General features: G+C 39.6%; 1 protein-coding gene across 1 annotated transcript in view; it reads left to right on the top strand.

Annotated features, from left to right (window-relative positions):
• Positions 1-27,725, top strand: part of SPR (Sex peptide receptor) — a 597,654-nt gene that overhangs the window by 226,182 nt on the left and 343,747 nt on the right. The window lies entirely within an intron of this gene.

Genomic DNA, 27,725 nt, shown 5'->3' with positions numbered 1-27,725 from the left:
CATCGGAATTCCGTTAGAGGACTTTGATGCAAATTTGTGAGTGTCGCACCCATTGAATGGGGCGAAGCACTGGCAGCACAACAACAACAATTCGTACATCTCTTAAGAAATACTCTTTCGTTGAAATTTTTGAACTTTTCGTTATAATTCGTAAAAAGAAAGTTATATTTTTTGGTATCTTTGTATGTATGTATGTATATCTATGCAATTTTTTGTATATATAAAGAAATATGTACATTTGTCTACATACAAAAAAGGGACACCGAAAACACTTTGCTGCTTTTATTCAAACTTGCAGGATAGCTTCACAAAAACACTAAAAGTGTTCCTTTAAAGTTTTTTCCTGGCAGTGATGGACGATGGAGCGATCTATTCAACAATTTGTACTCACGGTTCGATTTGCCTGAAATTCGGTGTTTCGGTATGCCTATGTCTAGATTAGTATTCACGATGCTATTGGCCGTCATTTCGGGATGTTTTTGAGGACTCTCTCCTGGTCCTCTAGATGTCATTTGAGGGTGATTTTTGGACTCCTTGGGACATTCCGGGCGTTAATTTGGGGGTACTTTGAGGATATACGTAGGAAACCTCTTGAAATTATTTCGAGATAATTTTTCGGACTCTCTCAGGATCCTCCAGGGGCCCTCCCAGGGTCATTTGGGGTCACTTGAGTGTCATTCCAAGAAAACTTTATGAACTCTGTCAGAATCCTCCCGGGGTCATTTGGGGATCACTTCGGGGCCGTTATGAGGTCATTTCAGGGCTCTCTCGGGGTTCAACCGGGTTAATTTGGTGGTAATTCCGGGGACTTGTCAGGATCCTCCCGGGGTCATGCTATCATTATGACATGTTTAGTTCCTATCGCAATCTGTTCTCTTCTGCATATTACTTTTAGAAAACTTTGTACATAGATTACAGCTGCCAGGAAACCCATGGCGGCTCCCATTTTAAATGATGCTTAAGAATTATAACTTCTCACGCACGCTCAAAAGTTCACACACACTTTTTTTATTGCTGTTGTAGCTACGAATACAGAAATATCCTATGAAATGGAGCCAGCCACCTTCAAAATGATTTAAAAGAGGAGTCTCGGTAACGAGCAGGTCTGCCCGAAATGCATTTGTTTATGTTAGATAAATAATAAAGTTTGTTGTTTTACGGTTTAACCATAAACGTCCATTGTTTTTATTTGACAAAATAGTTTTGTAGTCAATAAGGAAAATAACTAATTAATTAATTTAATAAATAACGCCCTATATCAGTTTAAATTAAATATATTTAGACGTGGGCTGAGACGTTTATGCAATAAATCTGAAATGGAACGCTTTCTAGATTTTTTATTATCAGTCAATTTTCTTATCAAAATCAGAACTTCTGGATCAGATGCATTTACATAAAGTTGCGGAATACCGCTGTGCAAATCATGCGAATACTTCACCGCACAAAGTTTTCCATCCACGACGCCCGGTGCTCCAGTAAGTCCAATAGAGTTGTGATTGCCACCTCTAGCACAATACATATTTGTTCCTGTGGGGTAATTCACACATTTCTGTGGTGCTACTATATTTACTTCACGTGTTACGAGGTTATATGTTTCTATTTTATTTATTGTTAATACAGTCCATCCACTTAATAGCATCTTTGTGTCCACCAAAAGTTGATTTTCGCAAAGTGGTATTTGCTTCACTTTATCATAATTTTCAAAGGGTTTATTCAGTTTAATTCCAGCTATATACCTCAAACTGGATCTTGAATTAGATTGATAAGATACTTTCTCCACGTTGCGACGTGGTCCGCAGGAAGGTTCTGCATTAGATGCACTAGCTACAACGTTGATTAAATTTGTTTTTAACCCTGCCAGACATTTGGCAGATGTGATCACTATTTGCATAGTAACCAATGAACCCGTGCAATAATATTGTTCTTTATGAAGTAATGCTACCAAATAACGCCGATCATCAGCTTTCGAATTTATATGGGTCAAAACACTGCAAAGCATGATAACCAGGATTGCGATATGAATGTTTAAATTCATTTTTCTTTCTGAGTTTTATCTCTGCTTGTTAAGTATAAAGAAGTATAAAGTAACTAAAGCAAGAAAAGTTTTGTGGGCACTATTATATACAGCTTGATGAAATTTTCGGGTGCAAGTGCACGGCAAGAAATCTGAGCCTAAATTTCTAATCATTCATCGGTTTAAACACTTTTTGAAACATTTTGCTACTAAATTGGAAACCCCTCAGTTTCCGTTTGTCTTTTTTTTTTTAATTTTATTCGATTTAAAACTTGTTTAAACAATACGTTTAAAATATTAAAATTGTTTTAAAACAAAAGCAAAAAAGTTTCAAAAAATGCAAAAATACAAACTTGTAGTCACTTCTGGGTTTGAAATAAGATCAAAAGGTATCAAAAATCCAAAAATAGAAACAAGAATAGAAACATCTGGTTTTAAAACTTATCCTTAGAGCTTATATTTGTTTCTGAAAATTCAAAAATAATATATTTTGTTTGTGAAAAGTGCTGCAAGTTATCGAATGTTTTACCAACATTTTTTTGCACATATAAGGTGTTATGAAATGATTTCTGACACTGTAAGTAGAGCAACGTTGTAGGAAAAATCTCTAGTTCAAAACAGGTGCGTTTCTAGTACATTTGGAACCTATACTAGTTCGCCCTCTATATCTTTTACATTCTTCCAACCGGCGAATTTAACATGGCGATGTCCTAGTTTGTTCTAGTTGCATTAACTTATCTCTAGTTCCGAACTAAATACATATTTCCAATTTGGAACTAGTTGGTTTATTGGAACTATTTCGATAGTTCCAAACTTGTATTAAACAGTTTACTTGTTTTCTTGGTACTATTTCGTTGGTTCCGAGCCGAAGAGAAGTTCTAAATGCTGTTTCTAGTACGATATTAGAGCATTTATCGATACCTCCGCAAGTGGGAAAGTTTGGGAAAGGAAATCATAGCCAAACTGTCGATTTTATAACTGGGTAAAATCCTGTTAGTACCGAACTTGCACTTATTTCGCAATTTAGGTATAGTTCCGAGGCAGAAGTGTGTATCACACTTGCTGACTGAAAGGATTCCAGAGAACTGGCCACTTTTTTTATAAATCTAAGTGTAAACATCTCCAGTTTCAAATTGAAACCCAGTTCTATGCACTCGTTTTCAAGAAGATCGGTATAATCCTTATTTTAAACAACATTTGCTTTGGTCATATGTATGTCCAAAATATTTCAGATTATGGGTCAAATTTTTAACTGTGTGCATGTCAAAATCTCAAACCCCTTATTGATAAAAAGCGGCCGCCGGAGCGTGGTGGGTGCTTCGCAATCACACCGAAGGTCCTGAATTCAAGTTCCGGCCAAAGTAACATCAAAAATTCAAAACAAGTTTTTCAATTGGAAAAAAGTTTGTCTAAGCGCGGTCGCCCCTTCGACAGTGATTTGGAGTGATTTGGCGTACACTCAAAGCGTATTTCTACTTTGAAAAGCTTTTCAGTGAAAATGCCTCTTCCTTGCACCAATTTCTGCTTGGAATCGGCATAAAACATGTAGGTCCCGTCTGCCAATTTGTAGGGGAAATCAAAAGGGAACAAGGCACAAATTCGAAGAGAAGTTCGGCCCAAATATTCTCGGAGATAAATCGTGTCAGGCATTAATTCATTTTTTATACCTTTCATGGTATATTAAATTAATAATGGTATATTAACTTAGGTCCGATGTTTGTAACGTTGAGAAATATATAAGATAGACTCACCATTAAGTATAACGAATTGATCAGGGCGCCGAACTGAGTTGATATAGCCATGTCCGTCTGTCCGTCCGTCCGTCTGTCTGTTTGAACGCAAACTAGTCCCTCACATTTTGAGATATCTCAATGAAATTTGGCACAATGACGTATTTTTGTATTATATTAGACATTTGTCGGATCCGGTAGGATCGGAGGACTATAACATATATCTCCCATACAACCGATCGTTTAGATAAGACGATTTTGGTCATTCCTGCCGCAATTTAGAAAGTATAAACGTGAAACTCGGTGATGTATATTCTAATATATCATAGAAGATATCCTGAAAAAATCACTTTGATCGGAGCTATATATAGTTATATCCCATACAACCGATCCTTCAGATAAGACGATTTTGGTCATTCCTGCCGCAATTAAGAAAGTATAAACGTGAAACTCGGTGATATATATTCTAATATATCAGAAGATATCCTAAAAAAATCACTTTGAGCGGAGCTATATATAGTTATATCCCATACAACCGATCGTTCAGATAGAAATATTTTTAGCCATTTCTCCCTTAATTTAGAAAGTATAAACGTGAAACTCGGTGATATATATTCTAACACATTATAGAAGATTTTCTGAAAAAATCACTTTAATCGGAGCTATACATAGTATATACTTATCCTATACAACCGATCGTTCAGATAGAAAGATTTTTGGCAATTTCTCCCTTGGTTTCCAATATAAAAACGTGAAACTTGGTGATATATATTCTAATATATCATAGAAGATTTTCTGAAAAAATCACTTTAATCGGATCTATATATAGTATATATCCCATACAACCGATCGTTCAGATAAGGGGGATTTTGCCATTTTATATTTTATATTTATCTTAAAAATCGTTTGGGTATGTACATCTGTTCACTATATATTTCTTATCTTATACATCCGATTATTTGGAGATTACGAACGGGATAAGATTATTGTTCAGCCCCATTCATGAAAGGTATGAAGTATTAAAATCAACCAAACAAGATAAGTATGAAGTATTCGGCACAGCCGAAGACAGTCCCGTCCTTACTCGTTTCTTTTTAATTTTTTATAGTTCATGCGTCAAGGGTAATACAAATTCAAAATCAGTTGATCAAACAGCTTTTGATCTACCAAAATAACAAATTCAAGGTTGTTATGTTTATTCTAACAAAATTGTAAAATATTTTGATATTCTTTCTCAAACGAAAATTTGTTTGTACTTAATTGCTCGTTTCTATATTTGTACAGTTGAAATGTGGTATTCAGTTCACATAGGCTAAGTGATACGTGATACAATATGACCGTATTTTTAACCCTTTCACGCTTATGGGACACCGGTGTCTCAAAAATATTTCCTTGTATAGCAAGAAGGATAGCAATATTTTACTAGTTTTTTGGTTATAAGTTACTTATCTGAACATATACAAAGAACCGATTTTCATTTAAAGTGTTTATTATAATAACAAAACGAAAGCTCATGGCAATTTATTATAGGAAAATTACCAGTGAAATACCATTTCGAAGAGTCCTTTATATTACGAGTTTAAACTAGATAGGGACCCGGTTTCTTATTGGATCTGTAAGATATATAATTAGACCTTTAGGTTTTTTAAGCTGAAGTATTTCATTCAAGGATTGGTACAAAAAGTTCTGCAAATTTAGAACTCCCTATAAATTTTTTAGTAATGACATAGTAGGCTTTGAATTAATTATTTCTCAATTGGTGTTTTACAGTATTTTTGTACCCAGCTGCTCTAGAGATATAAACGCCTACGCCCTCGATTTTCGTCGTTTTTCTCACACCGCCGCCGAATATCAAAAATATAGGTGCGGCAATGGCACAGTGGTGTGGATTTGGCTTTCAGTGGACTTAGGGAAATGAAAAAAATATTAGTTAATAACACAACAATTTTGCAGGGGATCGATTTTAAGTCTCATTACATGACGTTTTTATATATGAGTATTTTTTCATAAAGTCTTAAACAAAAAAGTTATAGCAAATAAAAAAATTTAATGTATGGGAAAAATCACATTTTTACCGTTAATTCATTTTCCTCACATTTCCTCAAAACTTGATAATTTATTTATATAGTTAGGGTTATATACCATGCAGTGTATTCGGTTTCATGGTTCGAAAAGGTTCGCTTTGTTTTTTTTTTATGTTTGTTTGTTTTAATGGTGTGTTCAATTTATACTTATTATTAGGAACTCAAGAGCTTAACACCGGCTTATAATAATTGAATACTGCATATTGCGATAGTACTATTTCGAAAACCGCCACGAATTCATCGTCAGGCAATTTCATAATGTTATCAAAGGTTTCACCGAGGTTCGAACCGCGAATCAGACGGTGAAACTGCAGTTGCCTTAACCACTAGGCTATCCTGCTTATACTTGTCTCCTTGCTTAATTCAGTTTTTCTTATTTCTACACTAACAACACAACTGAGACATTCTGCCTCTATTAATTTGTGTGTATGCAGATTTTCTTTTTGTAAAGTTTCTGTTTTTTTTGTTTTTTTTTTTTTAATGTTAGTATTGCGAATAACTTTTTAATTCTGGGTAATATTTAAAAACAAATATATTTGATAATTCATATTATACATTTCGTTAGCTTAATGTGAAAATGTGCTAAGTCACTTTTTTTGAAAAATAGTTTTCTAATGCAGTTTTAAACATGAATTCAAAATACGTCGATCACAAAAAAAAATTTTCATTTTTCAATCTGAATTACTAGTAATTTCTTTTTGCGCGCATGCTTATTGCTGTTGTATTAACGATAAAGATACTACCCGAAGGCTTTGTGGAGTGTTATCGATGTTGATGGCCCTTCGCTGGATATAGATCTGGTACGTTCCGGTAACAAAGCACTATTAAGGTACTAGCCCGACCATCTCGGAAACGATTTATATGACCACATTAAACCTTCTAGGCCATCCCGCCCTCCCCACCCCCTAGTTCCATGAGGAACTTGGGGTCGCCAGAGCCTCAGCAGTCAATGAAATAGGATTCGCCACGGTTACGTGAGGTTAACAATTGGGTTGGAGAAGCTATATATTGCGTTGGCAACCCCTTGAGAGGGTTGCGAACACAACCCCTTGAAATTGCATTCACCCAATTGAGACATGCCTTTGGTGTTTGATAAATGCTTTGCTCTGACCTTAATATACTTCAATTCTTACATGTCGATAACTACATGCTTTCTTACAGACTCGTTAAAATGGAAAACAATTCACGCTTAAACTTACATATTTATTAAAATTAATAGTAGTGTTATTTCGATGAATCGACTTGCTAGATGTAGAGTCCTAGTTATAGGTTCATTCATAGCATAATTCGTTTTATGAGTTATTTCGATACATAATCTATTATGCCGAAGATTACGCAGTGGAATATATGGAATGAACAAATTAGATAAATCAGAGTAATTCGTACTAAAGTTTATTACATTATAGGCAAGCATGAGTGAGATAAAAGTTCTTCTGTCATGCAAAGCCTGAAGACCAAGCAATTTGTGCCTGCTGGTATATGATGGGAGGCCGTCTGGCCAGTGAAACATACGTAAAGCAATTTTTGTAAAATTTTTTTGAACTTTCTCAATTTTATACGAGTTAGATTCATAAAAATGATTCCATATTATTGATCAATATGCAAGACCTCTTCTGACCAACGATATATAAAGTGCCTTCAACGTCATAGGGTCCTTAAAGTCACTGGTGTTACGTCTACTGAACCCAACCATTGCAACAAATTTTGAAACAATGAAGTCAATGTGACTAGAAAAAGAGAGTTTGGAGTCAAAAATTACACCCAAGTCCCTACTCTCTAGAAAACGATTAATAGATTTGTCATTTAGTTTGTAGATAAAGTATGTGGCAGTTGTCTTTTTGGAATAAGACCCAACACAGCATTTGTTTGAATTTAAAAATAAATTATTGTCTGCGCACCATCCGGCAAAAGAGTCCAGATCAGAACCGTTAGAAATAGTTTGACAAATAAATAGTATATTTTGTGAAATATATAGTTTTAGTGTTATCTTTTAATCATTGAAGGGGAGGAGTGATGGGAAAACATATTCAGACCAATTCTAAATATTCTCGCGGATTTTTTTATTCCCGCGGAAAAATTCCTCCAATTCTGTTCTCCTAGGGAGAACAATAATTGGGGAATAGGAATTTCGAATTTTCGTTGCACATTTCTTATTTTGTTTAAAAAATTGAAAAGTTTAATTATTGTTGCAAATTTGTTGGAAATTAAGAAATAAAATATAAACATTGCACAGTATTTATTGCATTTCATGTGGTATTCACTGAAATGAGTAATGAATTGGTGCCACAGTAACATCAACAGCGGAACATAAGAAGAAGACGGCCGCATAACACAAATCTGCCGGAGTTGCCTGCTTTCATTCAGCAAAGCAATTTTCTGGCGGCCAAGTTGAGTTGAATTCGTCCTTCATCATATGCCAAAATCTATTTAAGCCTTACTAAAAAATCCTTGCGCAATTTCTGGATGGCTGCATCAAATTTGTATACCAAGAGCTCTACCGTTGATTATGATATACTTTTCAACTTAAAATAAAGAATATTGTGGTTGTAGTTGTTGTTGTATTAGAAGTGAGAATATTGTGGTAGAATATAAATACATATTTTAGCACAAATTTGTACAAATAAGTGTTCTTTCTTAAAATAACCAATTTCCTTTAACTATTTTGATGCATTCCCTTTAATTTAACAAGTGAAAAAACTCCTATGAAATGGCAGAGAAATCTCCCTCTCCCTCACATTCATAATACCTACTTTTCTCCCATAACCGGTTTCCGCTTTTTCGAACATTGTTCAGAATAGGAGGAAAGGGAGAAGTGAAAAAACTCACAAGGAATTTTTATTTAGAATACGAGGAATGGGAGAAGGGAGAAATTTCGCACGGAATTTTAGTTTAGAATTGGGGTGATTGAGTCTCCTGTAAAATTTGTAAAAAGTGTCTTAGCACATTTTCACATTAAGCTAACGATTTAATTGTTTTATATTGAATTTACCCTTGACAATCCAAAAAAGGTTCAAATCAAAAATTTAGGTATTCCAGCTTGTTCGTTACTTTTATTTTTTTTTGTTTGTTTATATGATGCTTACTACTCCAGCTTTTCGAAAATTGGTCCGATATGGTCGAAAGGGGTATCAAGGAATGCGCATGACTGCCAGTTATAAAAACATAATTCATAATTTTGACAAAAAATTAATAAAGAAAAATGAGTTTAAATAAAATTGTCCTCAAGTTGTTAAAGAAGCAAGTTACCCGATTGTGGCATTAAGGCACGCATGATACTTGTCGCAAGTGATAACTATTTAAATGAAGAACGTGTCGCTATTAAAAATATTATCTTTTATATTCAGATCCTGGTAGTAGGGACAGAACCCCATAAACTTCAATAAAAAACACTGTTTACTCATTTCTAGCGCCTAATTAAATGTAATCAGGTTCCGTTATGACACAGTTGAAACTTCTAAAATGTTTTATTTTTAATCTGAGGCCTGGGGATGGATTCAGGCTCTGGTATAAAGTTTCAGCGTTTAGGGGAAAAAGTAAACATCTATAAAAATAGCATTAACAAAACTGCTTCGAAGAATCGCTTGATTTCATTTATGATTTCCTGAGTTTGCCTCATAATACGGGGAAATCATAACGAAAATTTTTGAACCGTTTCTTACTAAAATTTGACTGCGCTATACATTTTATTTCATTGCAATCGACAACATAATACTGAAACTAAGATCTTTGTCAGCAAAACTAGGCTCAAAACGTTTGTTAGTCAAAGACATAGATTTATCCTAGACATTTGAAAATGTAATACCTAAATGGTCACTTTATTTTTGTTGAATTTGATGAATTTTGATCCCAAATGAAAGCCGGGTGCAGCAACCGTGGCACTATGCAAAATCCTAGAGCAACTGCTGGTTAAAAATGGTTTTTTCAACACCGCTACTGGCATGCTTTTTTATTTTAATCAATAGTTTAAGTTTAAGGGAGGGTGGGGCCGTGTGTAGAAGTAAAGCTTCTGACCGCCATTCACCTGGGAATGGCCAGAGCGATTCTTTTGCATGCGGTTCAAGCAGCTCACTACTGCCGGTCGCTTGCGGCCAAGTATCCTCTGGGTAGCCGCTAAACACCCGTTTAGCGGTGAGCTAATGTGAGAAGGCGACAACCTGGCTAGGCCACTCTGACATAATCGGTTTAAGGGCTAGCCGGGGGAGATTTCATCGGCAGCGTCTGTACACCTCTAGGTGCGGCTGCAAGCAGGCGTCTGTCTTGGAGCAAGCGGCTCGCTATATAAACGTGCCAAGTAATATTTTCACCCCCGCTGAGCGGGTTGTGCGCTGGGCTTGGGACCCGCCACGTAAAACCATACTCCAATGAAATATAACAACAAGCCTCGGATAAATACACTCTCTATTGATGACGACCATGGCAAACGTTTGAAGGACAATGAATTGAAGGCATGCACCTGGAACGTCCGCTCCCTGAATGGGATTGGTGCAGATGCCCGGCTGGTTGATGTCCTCGTCAAAGCAAAATCTGACATCACCGCCATCCAAGAAATGCGTTGGACGAAGCAAGGAAGAAAGAAGATCAAAAATTGTGACATATATTGGAGTGGCCATGCGAATAAGCGCAGTTTCGGCGTCGGATTCGTGGTGGGAGAGAGACTTTGTCGCCAAGTGCTGGCGTTCACGCCTGTGAACGAGCGTCTCGCCACTATTCGAATAAAAGCAAAATTTTTTAATATATCATTCATCTGCGCCCATGCGCCGACAGAGGAGAAAGACGATGAGGTGAAAGACACTTTTTATGAACAATTAGAACGCACATACGAGCGCTGCCCCCGTCATGATATAAAAGTCGTGCTTGGCGACTTTAACGCCAGGGTGGGCAAAGAAGGTGTTTTTGGCCCTACAGTCGGAAAGTTCAGCCTACACAGTGAAACTTCTCCTAACGGACTGAGGCTGATTGACTTTGCCGGTGCTCGAAACATGGTCATATCAAGCACGAGGTTCATGCATAAAAAGATACATCAAGCTACATGGCTGTTTCCTGATCGAAATACTCGCAATCAGATCGACCACGTTGTGATAGACGGACGGCATGCCTCCAGTGTTTTAGATGTGCGAACGATCCGAGGACCTAACATTGATTCGGACCATTATCTCGTTGCAGCCAAAATACGCACCCGCCTCAACGCGGCTAAAAACAAGGAACAAAAAACACAAGGAAAGCTAGACGTCGAAAAGCTTCAATCACAACAGACTGCCAATGATTTCGCAACTCGACTCTCACACCTGCTCTCTGAGGGCACAACTCATCCTGAAGGAATACAGGAGCAGTGGGAGCATATCTCCAAAGCACTTCATACTGCCGCCGAGGAAAAAATTGGTTACCGGCGGCCACGAAAAAACAACTGGTATGATGAAGAATGCCGCGTTGCAACCGAAAGAAAAGACGCTGCCTACAGGGCTACGTTAAAAGCGAGCGCGACAAGAGGAGTGTGTGAACGCTATCGTGAGTTGAAAAGGGAAGCGAGACGCCTTTTCAGGAAGAAAAAAGCAGAAGCAGAAAGGCGTGAGTGCGAGGAGCTTGAGCTGCTAGCCACCAGGAATAACGCCCGAAAATTCTACCAAAAAATACGGCGACAGACGGAAGGTTTTAAGACCGGGGCAAACTCCTGTAGGAATGAAAACGGCGACCTTGTAACTGATGTCCAGAGAGTGCTTAGATTATGGAGGGAACACTTCTCTGCTCTCCTAAATGGAGGCAGCAATTCACCGCGCAGAGATGAAGAACCCGATCCCGCAATCGATGATGATGGAATATATGTCCCCCCGCCCGATTATGACGAAGTTAGAATAGCAATAACCAAATTGAAAAACAACAAGGCCGTGGGCGCTGATGGATTGCCTGCGGAGCTATTCAAGTTCGGCGGCGAGGAGTTGGTAAGGCGCATGCAGCAGCTTCTTAGCAAAATATGGGCGGACGAAAGCATGCCCGACGGTTGGAATCTAAGTGTTCTTTGCCCAGTCCACAAGAAGGGGGATATTGCAAAATGCACCAACTATCGTGGAATCAGCCTTCTTAATATCGCATATAAGGTCCTTTCAAGTGTATTGTGCGAAAGATTGAAGCCCACCGTGAACCGGCTGATTGGACCTTATCAGTGCGGCTTCAGACCTAGTAAATCTACCATCGACCAGATTTTCACAATTCGCCAAATCTTGGAAAAAACCCGTGAAAAGAGAATCGACACACATCACCTCTTCGTCGACTTTAAAGCCGCCTTCGACAGCACGAAAAGGAGCTGCCTATATGCCGCTATGTCTGAATTTGGTTTCCCTGCAAAACTTATACGGCTGTGCAAAATGACGTTGAGCAACACCATCAGCTCAGTCAGAATTGGGAAGGACCTCTCCGAGCCGTTCGAAACTAAACGAGGTTTCAGACAGGGTGACCCCCTATCGTGCGATTTCTTTAATTTGATGCAGGAGAAAATTATACTAGCTGCAGAACTTAACCGCACTGGAACAATATACTATAAAAGCGTGCAATTACTGGCATATGCTGATGACATTGATATCATCGGCCTAAACACCCGTGCTGTTAGTTCTGCTTACTCCAAGCTGGAAAAAGAAGCGGTAAAGATGGGTTTGATGGTGAATGAGGACAAAACGAAGTACCTGCTGTCATCGAGCAAAGAGTCAGCGCATATGCGCCTTGGCAACCACGCTACTGTTGGCAGCCATAATTTCGAAATAGTAAAAGACTTCGTTTATTTGGGAACCAGCATCAACATTAGCAACAACATCAGCACTGAAATCCAGCGAAGAATCAATCTTGCCAATAAATGCTACTTTGGACTAGGTAGGCAATTGAAAAGTAAAGTCCTCTCTCGGCGAACGAAAATCATACTCTACAAGTCACTTATCGTACCCGTCCTGCTATATGGGGCAGAAGCATGGACCATGACAACAGCAGATGAAGCGGCTTTGGGAGTGTTCGAGAGAAAAGTTCTTCGAAAGATTTATGGACCTCAACATAGTCCAGCGAATTAAAACGCAGCGGCTGCGCTGGCTAGGCCATGTTATGCGAATGAAAGATGATGCTCCGGCCAAGAAAGTGTTTCTATCGGAACCCGCCTATGGAAGCAGAGGTAGAGGGCGGCCCCCACTCCGTTGGAAGGACCAGGTGGAAAACGATTTAAACTCCCTTGATGTGACCAATTGGCGCCGGTTGGCGGAGCGAAGGAGCGACTGGCGCGCCTTGTTGGACGGCCATAACCGTTTAGACGGTTAAGCGCCAATTAAGTAAGTAAGTAAGTTTAAGGACCAAACTAGACTATAATATCAAAAAATTATACATATTATATGAAATGATTTTTTTACAACATCACAAACTTTATAGTTTTGACGGACGTCCATGTTAAGCCCGTTCCCTTCATCACTTTCAAATTGATTTTAATGATATACGTTACAGGAAAAGGTATGATGTATTATATATTTCTGGAAACCTCGTTTTTGAAGAATATGAAACAACTAATATGTTTTTAATATTATATTAATGTGTACCTTAAAATAACTGCAAAATAAAATATGGTGAAAAAAAGTTTTTTTAAAGTTCATCGAGACTTTTGTCAGTTGCCCACGTTTACCCACGCTTTACATTTTATGTTGATTTGTAGCCTAGCTATCCATAAACATAATCAAATAAAAAAAAAGCTGCGGAAATTTGCGACTTTCGGAGTAAATAGTAAAAATGTGATAAAAGTCAGAGAACGAAAAGCCGCTCGCTATCTATTGGGGTTTTAAATGTTGCTGTTTACATCAACAGCTTGCGGCAAGTTTTGTAATTTTTCATTGATATTAGGACGTTTATCTTTTTTGCACTCATGTTGCGTGTGAAAATATTAATAAACAAGTTGCACACCAGAGAACAGCGCTGAATGATTCTTCTTTCTTCTCAATAAAAATCCCAGTTTTCAGTGACCGTGAGGGTTGAGTACAGGTTTAAACACTACAAAAAAGTAAAGTATTATCTTTTCAAACATCATAACAAAAACAATAAATGCAGTTTTGCCAAAATTTTTGAATTTCAGTGGACGGAAATATATTATTACTATGTATTATTCCTATTATTTATCAATAAAAATCCAGTTCTCCCGTGTGATATTGAGCGTTGAATCCTATTTTAAACAATATAAAGGTAAAGCATTAAGTGCAGTTTTGCTTAATATATGTACCTACAATTCGAAACTTTGTGGGCAGATAAACATTAAACCAAGAATTTTTAGTTTTTTTAAATTTTATTAGGTAGACTGAATGAGTGTGAAGTATGTGCATGGGACATTTGGTTTCTACCTACTTGCGCAAGGAACTTAGGTATATGTTTAGGAGTACTTATGAATGTAGACCTTAGGTAGGAAACTAAGGAGGCTAAAAGCGATTATAACAGAATTTCCAAAATACCCTTTGTTTTAACGCACTACCCTCATATTTCATATTAGTATATAAACAGAACAAAATATTGGTAAATTAACAGAAGTGTAATTGTTACTAATGCAAATAACTACGTGTTTTGTCGTCCCTTCAAAATGTCTACTTTCAAGGGCTTTAAACGTGAAATAATACTTTCGTGAAGCAAACACATAAACAAAATGAGTTTAGTTATGTTGAATTCGCATCTGACAATAAGAAGTGGTCTTAAACGGCTGAATAAATGCTGTCATGACTTTGAAATAAACAACGATCTCTTAAAATTAATGAACACAAAAAATATTTGGGAGTGTAGCAGAAATAATGATTCATCTTCTGAAGACGAAATCATAGATTTTGAAGTCAAACACCCTTTAAATATATCTCGTCCCAACATAAACTTGAATATCGCCCACGTGTATTTTAATGGTGATTCGTACATACGTAGGACGTTAAAAATCGAATAAAAAAAAAAAACATTGGAAACAATTTAAATTAATTTTCATCGGCCAACATTTTGGCAAGTCGTATTTTTGGCGAACCTATAGCCGTGCCGTCATTGTAGTAGTGTGAAAAATACTTCTTACTTTTTAACGATACATTACCGTCAAATGGCAAAAAAAAGTTAAAAAAAAACATATTGTAACGAATTTACTTGCAAATCCTCTTATTTGCAATCCTCTGCTAAGTTCGAATAAATAACTCCAATATTGAATAATGGAAAAATGGCCTTTATTAAAGTACTTCACAATGACACTTATACTTTGCTACTCGCTGGCTTAATAACCAAACTGATTGATAATTCAAATTGAACTCTACTATTGGCCGCCAGATCGCGTGCTTAATCAATAACTGATTGATTGCTCAACTCAAACTGAATTACAGCGCCTCTTCATCTGTTGCCTTTTATACCCTTTGGTTTCCTCGTTCGCATTTTTCCAGAATGTACTAGCATTGTCCATGAGCTCTCAAACTTCTCAGCTATAACTAAAATTGAACAATTTTATACATCTTTTAGGCGCTTCCAGAATCTACTAGTCCATTAGCTCTCAAACTTCTCAGATATATGCAGGTGTTTGCGCATTGACTCTCCGCTGCTCGTATTCGTACATGGTACATATGTGTAGACGCAATTATTTATTCGTTTATGTAGATACATAAAGATTGAATTGATGTGAATGTTTGTAGTTTACAGTCTCTCGCGCGCATATAGGCGTATAAGTAAATGCATCTTTGTGTGACATCTCTCTGGGCTGCCTTATATATGTGTATACTTGATTTGATTATTAACGTAAATACTGCTTGGCATGGCCTTGGCATCGCCTTAGTGATGGGATAATTTAGTGATGCTAATATCCGTGACACTGCCCTCCACCTAAGTCTGATCGTCCCGATCAGACAAATCTCTCGATCTAAACGTTGCCAGCCTTTCCAAATGGACCACTTTCATTTTGGTTCGTGGTTTACCGATGGTTTGTATGCGGCACACTACATCGTTGATCCGTTTTACAACTTTGTATGGGCCTTCCCAATTACACTGCAATTTCGGGGACAAACCTTTTTTACGTTGTGGGTTGTATAACAGCACCAAATCTCCTTCCTGAAAACATTCTGAATTAATTGCTTTATCATATCTGGCTTTCATCTTGTCACTCATAATCTTTGTTCGTTGCCTTATCAGATCATGTATTTCTCTTAGCTCTTCTTCCAAATCACTAGTGGATTTCCTGACATTTCTATCCGCATTGGCATCTATCCCAAACTTCAAATCAGCTGGCAGTCTAAGGTCATTTCCAAAAATTACTTTTGCAGGGGTTTGGCCCGTTGTCTCATGCACTGCTGATCGGTAAGCCATCAAGAATAATGGTATGCGGGTATCCCATTCTTTATGGTACTTGTCTACTACTTTCCTTAAGTGCTCCTCCAATGTTCTATTGAATCGTTCTACCATACCATCGGATTGAGGATGCAATGCAGTTGTCCTTGTTTTTCGAATGCCCAATGACTTACACATTTCCTGGAACACAGCTGATTCGAAATTCCTGCCTTGGTCAGAATGTAACTCCATTGGTACACCATACCTTGCAACCCATTCGTTTTTAACCACTTCTGCTACTGTTTCTGCTTCTTGGTTTGGGATTGGGTATACCTCTGGCCATTTACTGAAATAATCCATAACCACCAGTACGTATTTGTTTCCGCGGTTGCTAGTAAGAAATGGACCTGCGACATCCATGGCGATCCTTTCAAATGGCGCACCTGAGTTATATTGCTTCATCTGGCCATGACTTCGTGTTCTGGGCCCTTTCGCTCTGCTGCAAACCTCGCAGTTCGCAATCCACTCAGTGACCGACTGACGGCAACCAACCCAATAGAATCTCTGTTTAATCTTCTCGAGCGTCTTCGTGATTCCAAGATGACCTCCGCTTGGACCATTATGCAGCTCGCTGAGCACGTCAGGAATCCTCTTTCTGGGAACAACTATCAGTTTATTCTTGTATTTACCATCTTCACTCTCCCATACTCGATTAAGGCAACCGGATATCAATTCTAAACTGTTCCACTGTGCCCAATATGACTTCGCAATGGGACTCTCTGTTGACATCTCTTCTCTGTTTGGTCTTTCATTTCGTTCGAGCCCTTGCATAACACGTGACAGATCTGCATCTTCTAGCTGGCACTTTCTTAGCTGTTCCTTGTCCCATTCATCTGTACATGTTATATTCATTAGCCGGACATCTATAATGTCTTCTTTAGCCTCGGCTTTTGAACAGTGCTTGCATCCCAAACTACATGGTCTTCGTGACATTGCATCAGCATTTCCATGGTACTACCTTTTCGATGCTCAATGGAAAAGTCGTAGCTTTGTAGTCGCTAGATCCACCGTGCCAATTGTCCTTCCGGATTACGGAACTGCAGAAGCCATTTCAACGCTGCGTGATCTGTCCTGACACGGAATCGCTGGCCGTAGAGGTATTTGTGAAAATGTTTAATGCACTCTACCAATGCCAACAGCTCTCTCCGCGTAACACAGTAGTTCCTCTCTGGTTTTCCAATCGAACGGCTGTAATATGCAACTACCTTCTCCTGTCCATCGACCAGTTGTGATAAAACGCCTCCTATAGCATATCCACTCGCATCTGTATCTAGAATAAATGTTGCTCCTGGAATCGGATATGCTAACATTGGGGCAGTGCACAAACGCTCCTTCAATGTTTGGAAAGCCACTTCTTGCTCCTTTTTCTATTCAAAAGCTTTATTTTTTCTTGTAAGCTCATGGAGGCTATAGGCTACGCTGGAAAAATTTGGTACAAATCGGCGGTAATATGTGCACAGCCCAAGAAAACTTCTCAATTCATGTAGGTTCTGTGGTCTTGGCCAATCCTTTACAACCTCTATTTTTTCGTTCGCAGTGCAGATGCCCTCTGTCGTTACCTTGTGACCCAAATAATTGACTTCCTTTTTAAACAGCGCACACTTTTTGGGACTTAACTTCAGACCAGCGCCAGCTATTCTCTGGAAAACTTCCTCCAAGTTCTTAAGATGTTCAGCAAAGTTCTTGCCCAATACGATGATGTCGTCCAGGTACACCAAGCATGTTTTCCAATGTAGTCCTTTCAGTACCTGGTCCATGAGTCTCTCAAAAGTAGCTGGTGCATTACAAAGTCCAAAAGGCATCACTGTAAATTGCCAAAGACCATCACCGACACTGAAGGCTGTTTTCTCTCTATCTTCCTCCTTCACCTCCACCTGCCAGTAGCCGCTTTTCAAGTCCAGCGTGGAAAACCATTTCGTACCAGATAGCGAGTCCAGAGTGTCGTCAATTCTTGGCAATGGGTAGCTATCCTTGTTCGTTACGTCATTCAACTTCCGGTAGTCCACGCAAAACCTAATTTTTCCATCCTTCTTTTTTACAAGTACTGCCGGTGAGCTCCACGGACTTGCTGATGGTTCGATGACGCCGCTGTCGCTCATTTCTTGAATGATTTGACTCACAATTTCCCGCTTCGCCAGTGGAACACTACGTGGAGCTTGACGGATCGGCCTCGCATCTCCAGTGTCAATTTGGTGTTTCACAACGTTGGTGCGGCCTGGTTTAGAATCATCCTGGTCAAATATGTTCGCGTACTTTAGGAGCAGTTGTTTTGCCTTACTCTGATAGGCTTCCTCTAGCCCATGCGTCCATGCCGTGATATCATTTGAAAGATTAGTATTACTAGATGAAACGTATTCCTGGAGCTGTTCACAGTTAATAACTACTTCGGCCTCTTGGCATCTTCCCAAAATAGCTCCTTTGGTCAAATTGAATGGTGACTTGAACTCATTGAGTACTCTTACCGGAATACGTCCATCTTGTTTTGTCATAGCCAGGGTTTTTCCTACAAGTATGTTCAGTGCTGATTTATTTGCTGCTTCGACAACCCACAATTTGTTTGTCCCACAATCTCCATCTACCTTTGCCCAGATGACTGCTTCTGATTTTGGTGGTATTTGCTGACTCTCTTCCACCAGCACTCGTTTACTGCTGTAGCCTCTCTCGTAGCCGAAATTAAGTGGCACATCCATGTTCTTATATCGCATCGTCTTGCTTTGCATATCGATCTTGATGCCTTGGTTGATTAAGAAGTCCACTCCAATTATGATTTCATCAACAATACCTGCCACTACAAAATTGTGAAGTACCGTGACGTTCCCAATTGCTACTTCACATGATACTTCTCCTAGAACCGTGCTGTCTTCTCCAGTGGCTGTACGCAATCTTGCTCCATGCAATGGTGTTATCCTCTTGTTGACTAAATCCGCTCGAATGATGGAATGAGATGCACCCGTATCTACAGTCAGTAAACGTTCCTTTCCATCCACATGTGCTCCGACAGTAAGATTGTTTGACCTTCTTCCAATTTGTGAGATAGAGATTATGGGACATTCAATTGAGGGAGCCAGCTGTCGCCCCTTGCGGCTGACTCGCTTTAGTTTAACGATTGAGTGGACTTGGAGATTTGCTCATCTCCTTCAACTCTGCGTTTACGGCCACCCACATTGTTGGAGCTATTGGGACCGGTGCTGCAATGTCGTGCAATATGACCTGGGTTGCCGCACTTGAAACATTTAATAACTCCGGCATTTTTCTGTTGTGATCCCTTCAGTGCTTCCAAATTTGTGTCTACCCATTCTGGCCTTTCTACTTCTACACGATGAGCCTTATATGCTGGTTTACTTAATAGGGAAGCAGTTTCCTGAGTCAATGCATGTGATACCGTTTCAGCAAATGTCAGTTTTGGGTTCGCGTATGTAGCTCGCTTCGTTTCCACGTCTCGTATGCCATTTATAAAACTCTGGATTTTTACCCTCTCGGTGTATTCCACGGGTGCGTCCGCATTTGCGAGATGAGCCAACCTTTCAACATCTGAAGCAAACTCCTGCAATGTCTCATTTGCTTTTTGGTAGCGGTTTTGCAACTCAATTTGGAATATCTGTTTTCTATGCTCGCTTCCGTAACGTCGTTCTACAGCAGCCATCAATGCGTCATAACTGTTCCGTTCGTACTCTGGAATAGTCTGTAAGATTTCGGCAGCTGGTCCTTTTAATGCTACGAAGAGCGCGGCAACTTTATCTTCCACATTCCAGTTGTTCACTGCTGCGGTCTTCTCAAACTGTAGCTTAAAGACCTGAAAAGGAACAGAACCGTCAAAGGATGGTGTTTTTACCTTTGGATTACTCGCTGAAACTGCTGGACGATTTAATTGTAACTGCTCCATACGACCCTTCAAATCATCGACTTCTGCCTGAAATTGAGCGATTTTTGCATCCTGCGCTTCCAGCTTTGATGTTACCCTTGCTTTCTGTGCTTCTAACTGTGAAGACATTTGTGCCACCTGTAATGATAAGCGCTCTTCTTGTTCTTCCATCTTTGATGTTATGCGTGTCTCCTGGGATTCTAGTTGAGATGCCAGTTGAGATGTTATATCTGTCTTTTGCGATTCCAGTTGAGAAGCCACTGTCGATGTTTGAGCAGATATTGCAGCCAAAATAATGTTCAAGTCTGTGCTCGTAACTGTCTGCGATGTTTCGTTTTTCTCTTAAATTTTTGTTACTTCCTCGCCATCAAGATGAAAGTCATACTCTTCCACATCAATTCCTTCCGCTTCCATTGCCTCTCGTAGCCGTGCCTGAAGTTCAAGTTTAACGCCGCTTGTATTCAATCCACGGCTCTCCAACTCCTTCTTTAGTTGCTGGATCTTCAATTCACTGAACTTTGCCATGTCCTTGTTGTCCTCCGGAATTTATTCAACAATTCCTCTTCTGACACCAATTGTAACGATTTTGCTGCAAATCCTCTTATATGCCCCTTTTGCTAGGTTCGTATCGCAAAACTGTTGAATAAATAACTCCAATATTGAATAATGGAAAAATGGCCTTTATTAAAATGCTTCACAATAACACTCAAACTGTGCAACGAATAGCTTAATAACCAAACTGATAGCTCAAATGAAACTCCAATAATCAAAATAATACTGGTATTGCTCGCTAGATATCTTCTTAGTCGTAACTGCTGATCAACTCAAATCAAACTGAATTACTTCTTACTCGCCTGCACCGCTTTTATAGTTTACGCTGCATACTTCTAGGCTCTTCGATTTCCAGAAGTTACTAGTTGTTTCGGCTACAAAATCGCCAGCCACAACTACGTGCACAAATTATTGCCCTCTCTTGTGACCACTGAGATAAGATATATGCATGTGTTTGTGCATTGCCGCTCCGCTGCTCGTATACGTACATATGTGTAGACGCAATTATTTATTCGTTTATGTAAACACATAAAGATTGAATTATTGATGTGAATGTTTGTAGTTTACAGTCTCTCGCGCGCACATAGCCGTATAAGTAAATGCATCTGTGTGTGACATCTCTCTGGGCTGCCTTATATATGTGTATACTTGATTTGATTATTAACGTAAATACTGCTTGGCATGGCCTTAGCATCGCCTTAGTGATGGGATAACTTAGGGGTGGTAATATCCGTGACAATATTTTTCTTATTAAAAAATACAAAACGAACTATAAAAATGGTATTATTTATGTACCTCTCTTGTACCTTATTGTTTTTAAGCTAGATATATTATATTATATTATAGATTTTATCGCGGGCTTGGCGACTAAATAAAAAAAAAACCGTAACGGATATTTGTCAAAAAAGTTTCGAAAAGGTTCGAAAAAGGTTCGTTGTTATCAACAGGCAAAATACATAAAATTTGATCTCTATCATAAAGTTAAAGTTAAAGTTAAAGTGAATGTTAAAGTTAAAGTGAAAGTTAAAGTTAAAGTTAAAGTTAACAAGTAAGGAAGGTTAAGTTCGGGTGTAACCGAACATTACATACTCAGTTGAGAGCTATGGTGACAACATAAGGGAAAATAACCATGTAGGAAAATGAACCGAGGGAAATCCTGGAATGTGTTTGTATGACAAGTGTATCAAATGAAAGTCATTAAAGAGTATTTTATGAGGGAGTGGGCCATAGTTCTATAGGTGGACGCCATTTAGGGATATAGCCATAAAGGTGGACCAGGGGTGACTCTAGAATGCGTTTGTACGATATGGGTATCAAATGAAAGGTGTTAATGAGTATTTTAAAAAGGAGTGGGCCTTAGTTCTATAGGTGGACGCCTTTTCGAGATATCTCCATAAAGGTAGACCAGGGGTGACTCTAGAATTTGTTTGTACGATATGGGTATCAAATGAAAGGTGTTAATGAGTATTTTAAAAGGGAGTGGGCCTTAGTTCTATAGGTGGAACCCGTTTCGAAATATCGCCATAAAGGTGAACCAGGGGTGACTCTAGAATGCGTTTGTACAATATGGGTATGAAAAGAAAGGTGTTAATGAGTATTTTAAAAGGGAGTAATCCTTAGTTCCATACGTGGACGCCGTTTCGAGATATCCCCACAAAGGTGGACCAGGGGTGACCCTAGAATTTGTTTGTACAATATGGGCATCAAACGAAAGGTGTTAATGAGTATTTTAAAAGGGAGTGGGCTTTAGTTATATAGGTGGACCCTGTTTCGAAATATCGCCATAAAGGTGGACCAGGGGTGACTCTAGAATGTGTTTGTACGATATGGGTATCAAATTAAAGGTATTAATGAGGGTTTTAAAAGGGAGTGGTGGTTGTTGAATAGGTGGTCGCATTTTCGAGATAACGCCATAAAGGTGGACCAGGGGTGACCCTAGAATTTGTTTGTACAATATGGGTATCAAAAGAAAGGTGTTAATGAGTGTTTTAAAAGGGAGTAATCCTTAGTTCCATAGGTGGACGCCGTTTCGAGATATCGCCATAAAGGTGGAGAAGGGGTGACCCTAGAATTTGTTTGTACAATATGGGTATCAAAAGAAAGGTGCTAATGAGTATTTAAAAAGGGAGTAATCCTTAGTTCCATAGGTGGAAGCCGTTTCGAGATATCGCCATAAAGGTTGGCCAGGGGTGACTCTAGACTTTGTACGATATGGGTATCAAATTAAAGGTATTAATGATAGTTTTAAAAGGGAGTGGTGGTAGTTGTATATGTGAAGGCGTTTTCCAGATATCGACCAAAATGTGGACCAGGGTGACCCAGAACATCATCTGTTGGATACCGCTAATTTATTTATATATGTAATACCTGCCAAGATTTTAAGGGTTTTTTATTTCGCCCTGCAGAACTTTTTCATTTTCTTCTACTTAATATGGTAGGTGTCACAACCATTTTATTTTTACCTTACCATGTTTCATCCCTTTTTTCGTATTTGGTATAGAATTGTGGCACTTTTTCATTTTTCGTAATTCTCGATATCGAAAAAGTGGGCGTGGTCATAGTCGGATTTCGTTCATTTTTCATACCAAGATAAAGTGAGTTCAAGTAAGCACGGGAACTAAGTTCATTAAAGATATGTCGATTTTTGCTCAAGTTATCGTGTTAACGGCCATGCGGAAGGACAGACGGACGACTGTGTATAAAAACTGGGCGTGGCATCAACCGATTTCGCCCATTTTTACAGAAAACAGTTATCGTCATAAAATCTATGCCCCTACCAAATTTCAAAAGGATTGGTTAATTTTTGTTCGACTTATGGCGTTAAAAGTGTCCTAGACAAATTGAATGAAAAAGGGCGGAGCCACGCCCATTTTGAAATTTTCTTTTATTTTTGTATTTTGTTGCACCATATCATTACTGGTGTTGAATGTTGACATAATTTACTTATATACTGTAAAGATATTAAATTTTTTGTTAAAATTTTACTTTACCTTCTCCGATTTTGCTAATTTTTATTAAGCGTACATATAGTAATAGGAGTAACGTTCCTGCCAACTTTTATCATGATATCTTCAACGAGTGCCAAATTACAGCTTGCAAAAGTTTTAAATTACCTTCTTTTAAAAGTGGGCGGTGCCACGCCCATTGTCCAAAATTTTACCAATTTTCTATTCTACGTCATAAGTTCAACTCATCTACCAAGTTTCGTCGCTTTATCTGTCTTTTGTAATGAATTATCGCACTTTTTCGGTTTTTCGAAATTTTCGATATCGAAAAAGTGGGCGTGGTTATAGTCCGATATCGTTCATTTTAAATAGCGATCTGAGATGAGTGCTCAGGAACCTACATACCAAATTTCATCAAGATAGCTCAAAATTTACTCAAGTTAACGGACGGACGGACGGACGGACGGACATGGCTCAATCAAATTTGTTTCGATCCTGATTATTTTGATATATGGAAGTCTATATCTATCTCGATTCCTTTATATATGTACAACCAACCGTTATCCAATCAAACTTAATATACTCTGTGAGCTCTGCTCAACTGAGTATAAAAATAAAGTTAAAGTTAAAGTGAAAGTTAAAGTTAAAGCTAAAGTTAAAGTTAAAGTTAAAGTTAAAGTTAAGGTTAAAGTTAAAGTCAAAGTTAAAGTTAAAGTGGAAGTAAAGTTAAGGTTAAAGTTAAAGTCAATGTTAAAGTTAAAGTGAAAGTTAAAGTAGTAACGTAGCGTTACAATAACGTAACTCCCTTCCTTACTCACTTCCTTATTCACTTAAACCTGAACCTCCCTGTACTTAATTTTCTATAGCATAGCCAACAACCACTTATACTTATTCTTTTATAGCATAGCCAACAACCACTGATAGCAAACCAATGAAAATCACAATAATGGTGTGTTGACTTCTCAACCAGTTTGCGGCAACACCCATATAAACATCGAATTTGCATTTTTGCAATTCAGTCCTCGCAGGTGAGCCAGCGGGAGTGGTTGTCTTTTTAAAGACAAAATAACCACTTCGGCTAGCTAGCTGAGTGGAAGGGCGCTGTCATGGCGCGGGTCACCCTCCACCAGGGCTGGACGACGCGAGTGGTGTCTTCGGATTACTTTTCCCTCCGTCGCCCACCTTGATGTGTGATCGGCCCGCCGCCTCAATGACCCAAAGCACCCCTCCCCTTCAGCTCTGGTTTAATAGGCTGGCCGGAGCGGTGGGACCACTCCCACTAGTTAGCTAGGGAGAAGAGGGTGCGGCCGTGGCGCGAGTCACCCCTTGCTGCACCAGGACGACGAGAGTGGTGTCTTCGGGCTACTTTTCCCTCCGTCGCCCTGGTCCGGTTAGGAATGACCCGCTGCACGAATGACCGCACGACCCCTATCCATAGCTCTGGTTTCAGCCGTGAGCCGATGCGTGCGCACAGGGGCTACCGATGTGCCGTTAAGGTGCACTTTCCCTCCGCCCACGGGTCGACCCACGGTGCCCCGGCTGGTACAATTCCGCCCCCCTTACGCACCTTCTACTAGTGTGCAAGTAGGGAGGCGGGGGTGTCCGGCGGTGAAACCAGCACTAACGAGTCCTCGCAATCTCTTACCCAGGTGACCGACCCCGGACTCCGATCCTGCCGAAGGCTACCGATCAATCCCATCCCGCCGATACCGTCAACCGACCCGCCCGGAACGAGCCGCCGCTGTTCAGGTAAACACCATCGCCAGCCTACTTCCCCTCTCTCCCCGGCCCTGGTACGCGCTCCGTAGCCCACCGCCGCTGCCGTCGCCCATCTGGTGCCGCCGCTGCTTCCATCCCGCCGGTGCTACGCCGACCGTTGGCCGTCCGCCATACTACCGCCGTTAAGCCGCTGCTACGACGACCGTTGGCCGTCCGCCGTCCTACCGCCGTTCAGCTGCTGCATCCGTCACGACGACCGTTAGTCGTTCGCCATCCTACCGCCGTTAAGCCGCTGCATCCGTCACGGCGCTGCTATGACGACCATTGTCCGTCTGCCATCCTACCGCCGTTAAGCCGCTGCATCCGTCCCGCCGCTGCTACGACGACCGTTGGCCGTTTGCCATCCTACCGCCAATAGCCGCTGCATCCGTAACGCCGCTGCTACGACGACCGTTGGCCGTTTGCCATCCTACCGCCGTTAAGCCCCTGCTTCCTTCCCGCCGCTGCTACGACGACCGTTGGCCGTTCGCCATCCTACCGCCGTTAAGCCGCTGCTACGACGACCGTTGGCCGTCCGCCGTCCTACCGCCGTTCAGCTGCTGCATCCGTCACGCCGCTGCTACGACGACCGTTGGCCGTCTGCCATCCTACCGCCGTTAAGCCGCGGCATCCGTCCCGCCGCTGCTACACCAGCCACTGGCCGCTTGCCATCCTACCGCCGTTAAGCCGCTGCTTCCATACCGCCTTACCAGTCCGTCCGTTACCCGTCCGTTCAACCGCCCTACCGAACCTCCTCTACTCCAACGACCGTTAGCCGCCGCTCCGCCCCCTCACCATCTTGTGTCGGAAAGCTGCTGCCCGCCTAATATCTCCAGCCGTGTGTACGTGTGTTCGTAACACATAAATATCGTGTATTTATTCAGTAGGAGTTTGTGGAACCTTTACTCGACTCTGGATTGACTGAGCGTTACCCCAGCCTTAGACAAAACCCACCTCATAAAGTTAAAGTTAAAGCTAAAGTTAAAGTTAAAGTTAACGTTAAAGTTATAGTTAAAGTTAAAGTGAATGTTAAAGTGAAAGTTAAAGTTAAAGTTAAAAATAAAGTTAAAGTTAAAGTTAAATTTAAAGTTAAAGTTAAGGTTAAAGTTAAAGTTAATATTATTATATAATATAATATTATTATATAATATAATATAATATTAACTTCTCATTTATTCAATAAAAGTAAAAAATTTGTTTTCTTATCGGTCACCACGCTTAAAAAGTGTAACTTGAATTAATATCAAAGACAAAACTTGAATTAATATCAAAGAAAACAAAATGTTGCATAAATATTATAATTGCATAAGTTGATAATATGCAATAGCTTTACCGCGGCAGTCCCCGAGTGCCACACGTCCTTTTTTTTGTTAGTTTACTGTACCTTTTTTATAACTTTGTTTATGTTTGGTTTGATAAATGTGAAAACCTACATTGAAAAATATACATATACTTTTAGCTCTTTTTGCATCGGGTTTTGGATTTTCTTGAAGAAATTTTTTTTCTGGCAACACTGATTTCAACGGCGGATGAATCATCCATACATACGATCAGCACATTAAGCGGGAGTCATTGGTGCCGTATGTCGTATTGCTGTAGTCGTATCCCTAACGTAATCAGCTGTTTATCGTTACGACGGTAAACCAAAAACCAATTGGTTGACTACGATATGGTTACGACCTTAGCGGCACCAATAATCGATTGCATTGATTCCCATAAGGTTGGTCGAATCAGCTGTTATACGGTTACCGATAAAGCACCAATGTCTGCAACTTAGAAGAGAGTGTGCGCCTAATAAAATTTGTATACAACAACAAAAAATTAGATCCGTGGCACGGTTGCCACTTTTGGCCCATTTGGACCAAAAATGGTCCTTTCCAACCCCCTTTGGTCCGCTGGTCCCTTTTTTGTAATTTTGGTCCTTTTTAGGCTGTAATCAAGATTGTTTGTCTTCACTGAGGAAAAAATGTTCAACACTGTACACAAAATTCTTCACACCTTCATTAACCCTTATATAATTTATAATTTTCCTCAAAATTGAACGCAACAACAGATAGTTTAGAAAAGTGTTGGATCTTGAAGCAAACCAATTTTCGTTAGTTGTTGGTGAAACAAGCAGCAAACAAGTACATTTCAAAACCCACACTTACTGAATCTAGGCCATAAATGGCTGGGAAGCGTGAGGGTGAACTGGTAAACGGAAGAGTAAAGAATTAAATTTAAAAAAAAGTGGAGCAACCAGCTATTGGAAAAATTTTTTTTTAACTTTTTGTCTCATTTTATAATAAAATTTTACAACCGAGCCCTGGAGAAATTTAGTCTAAAAATAACATTTTTATGTAAATAAAACAGAAATAGTTTGGCTTGCCGCACGGGTTTGCTCTAAGGTTTTTCGTTATTATTTATATAAGGCTTTTTGTTAGAATGAAAGTGTGTGTG

The sequence above is a fragment of the Eurosta solidaginis genome, chromosome 4, assembly GCF_040869045.1.
Source record: "Eurosta solidaginis isolate ZX-2024a chromosome 4, ASM4086904v1, whole genome shotgun sequence".
Classification (NCBI taxonomy): domain Eukaryota; kingdom Metazoa; phylum Arthropoda; class Insecta; order Diptera; family Tephritidae; genus Eurosta; species Eurosta solidaginis.
Note: the sequence above shows the minus strand (reverse complement) of the source record. Positions and strands in the feature narration are given on the sequence as shown.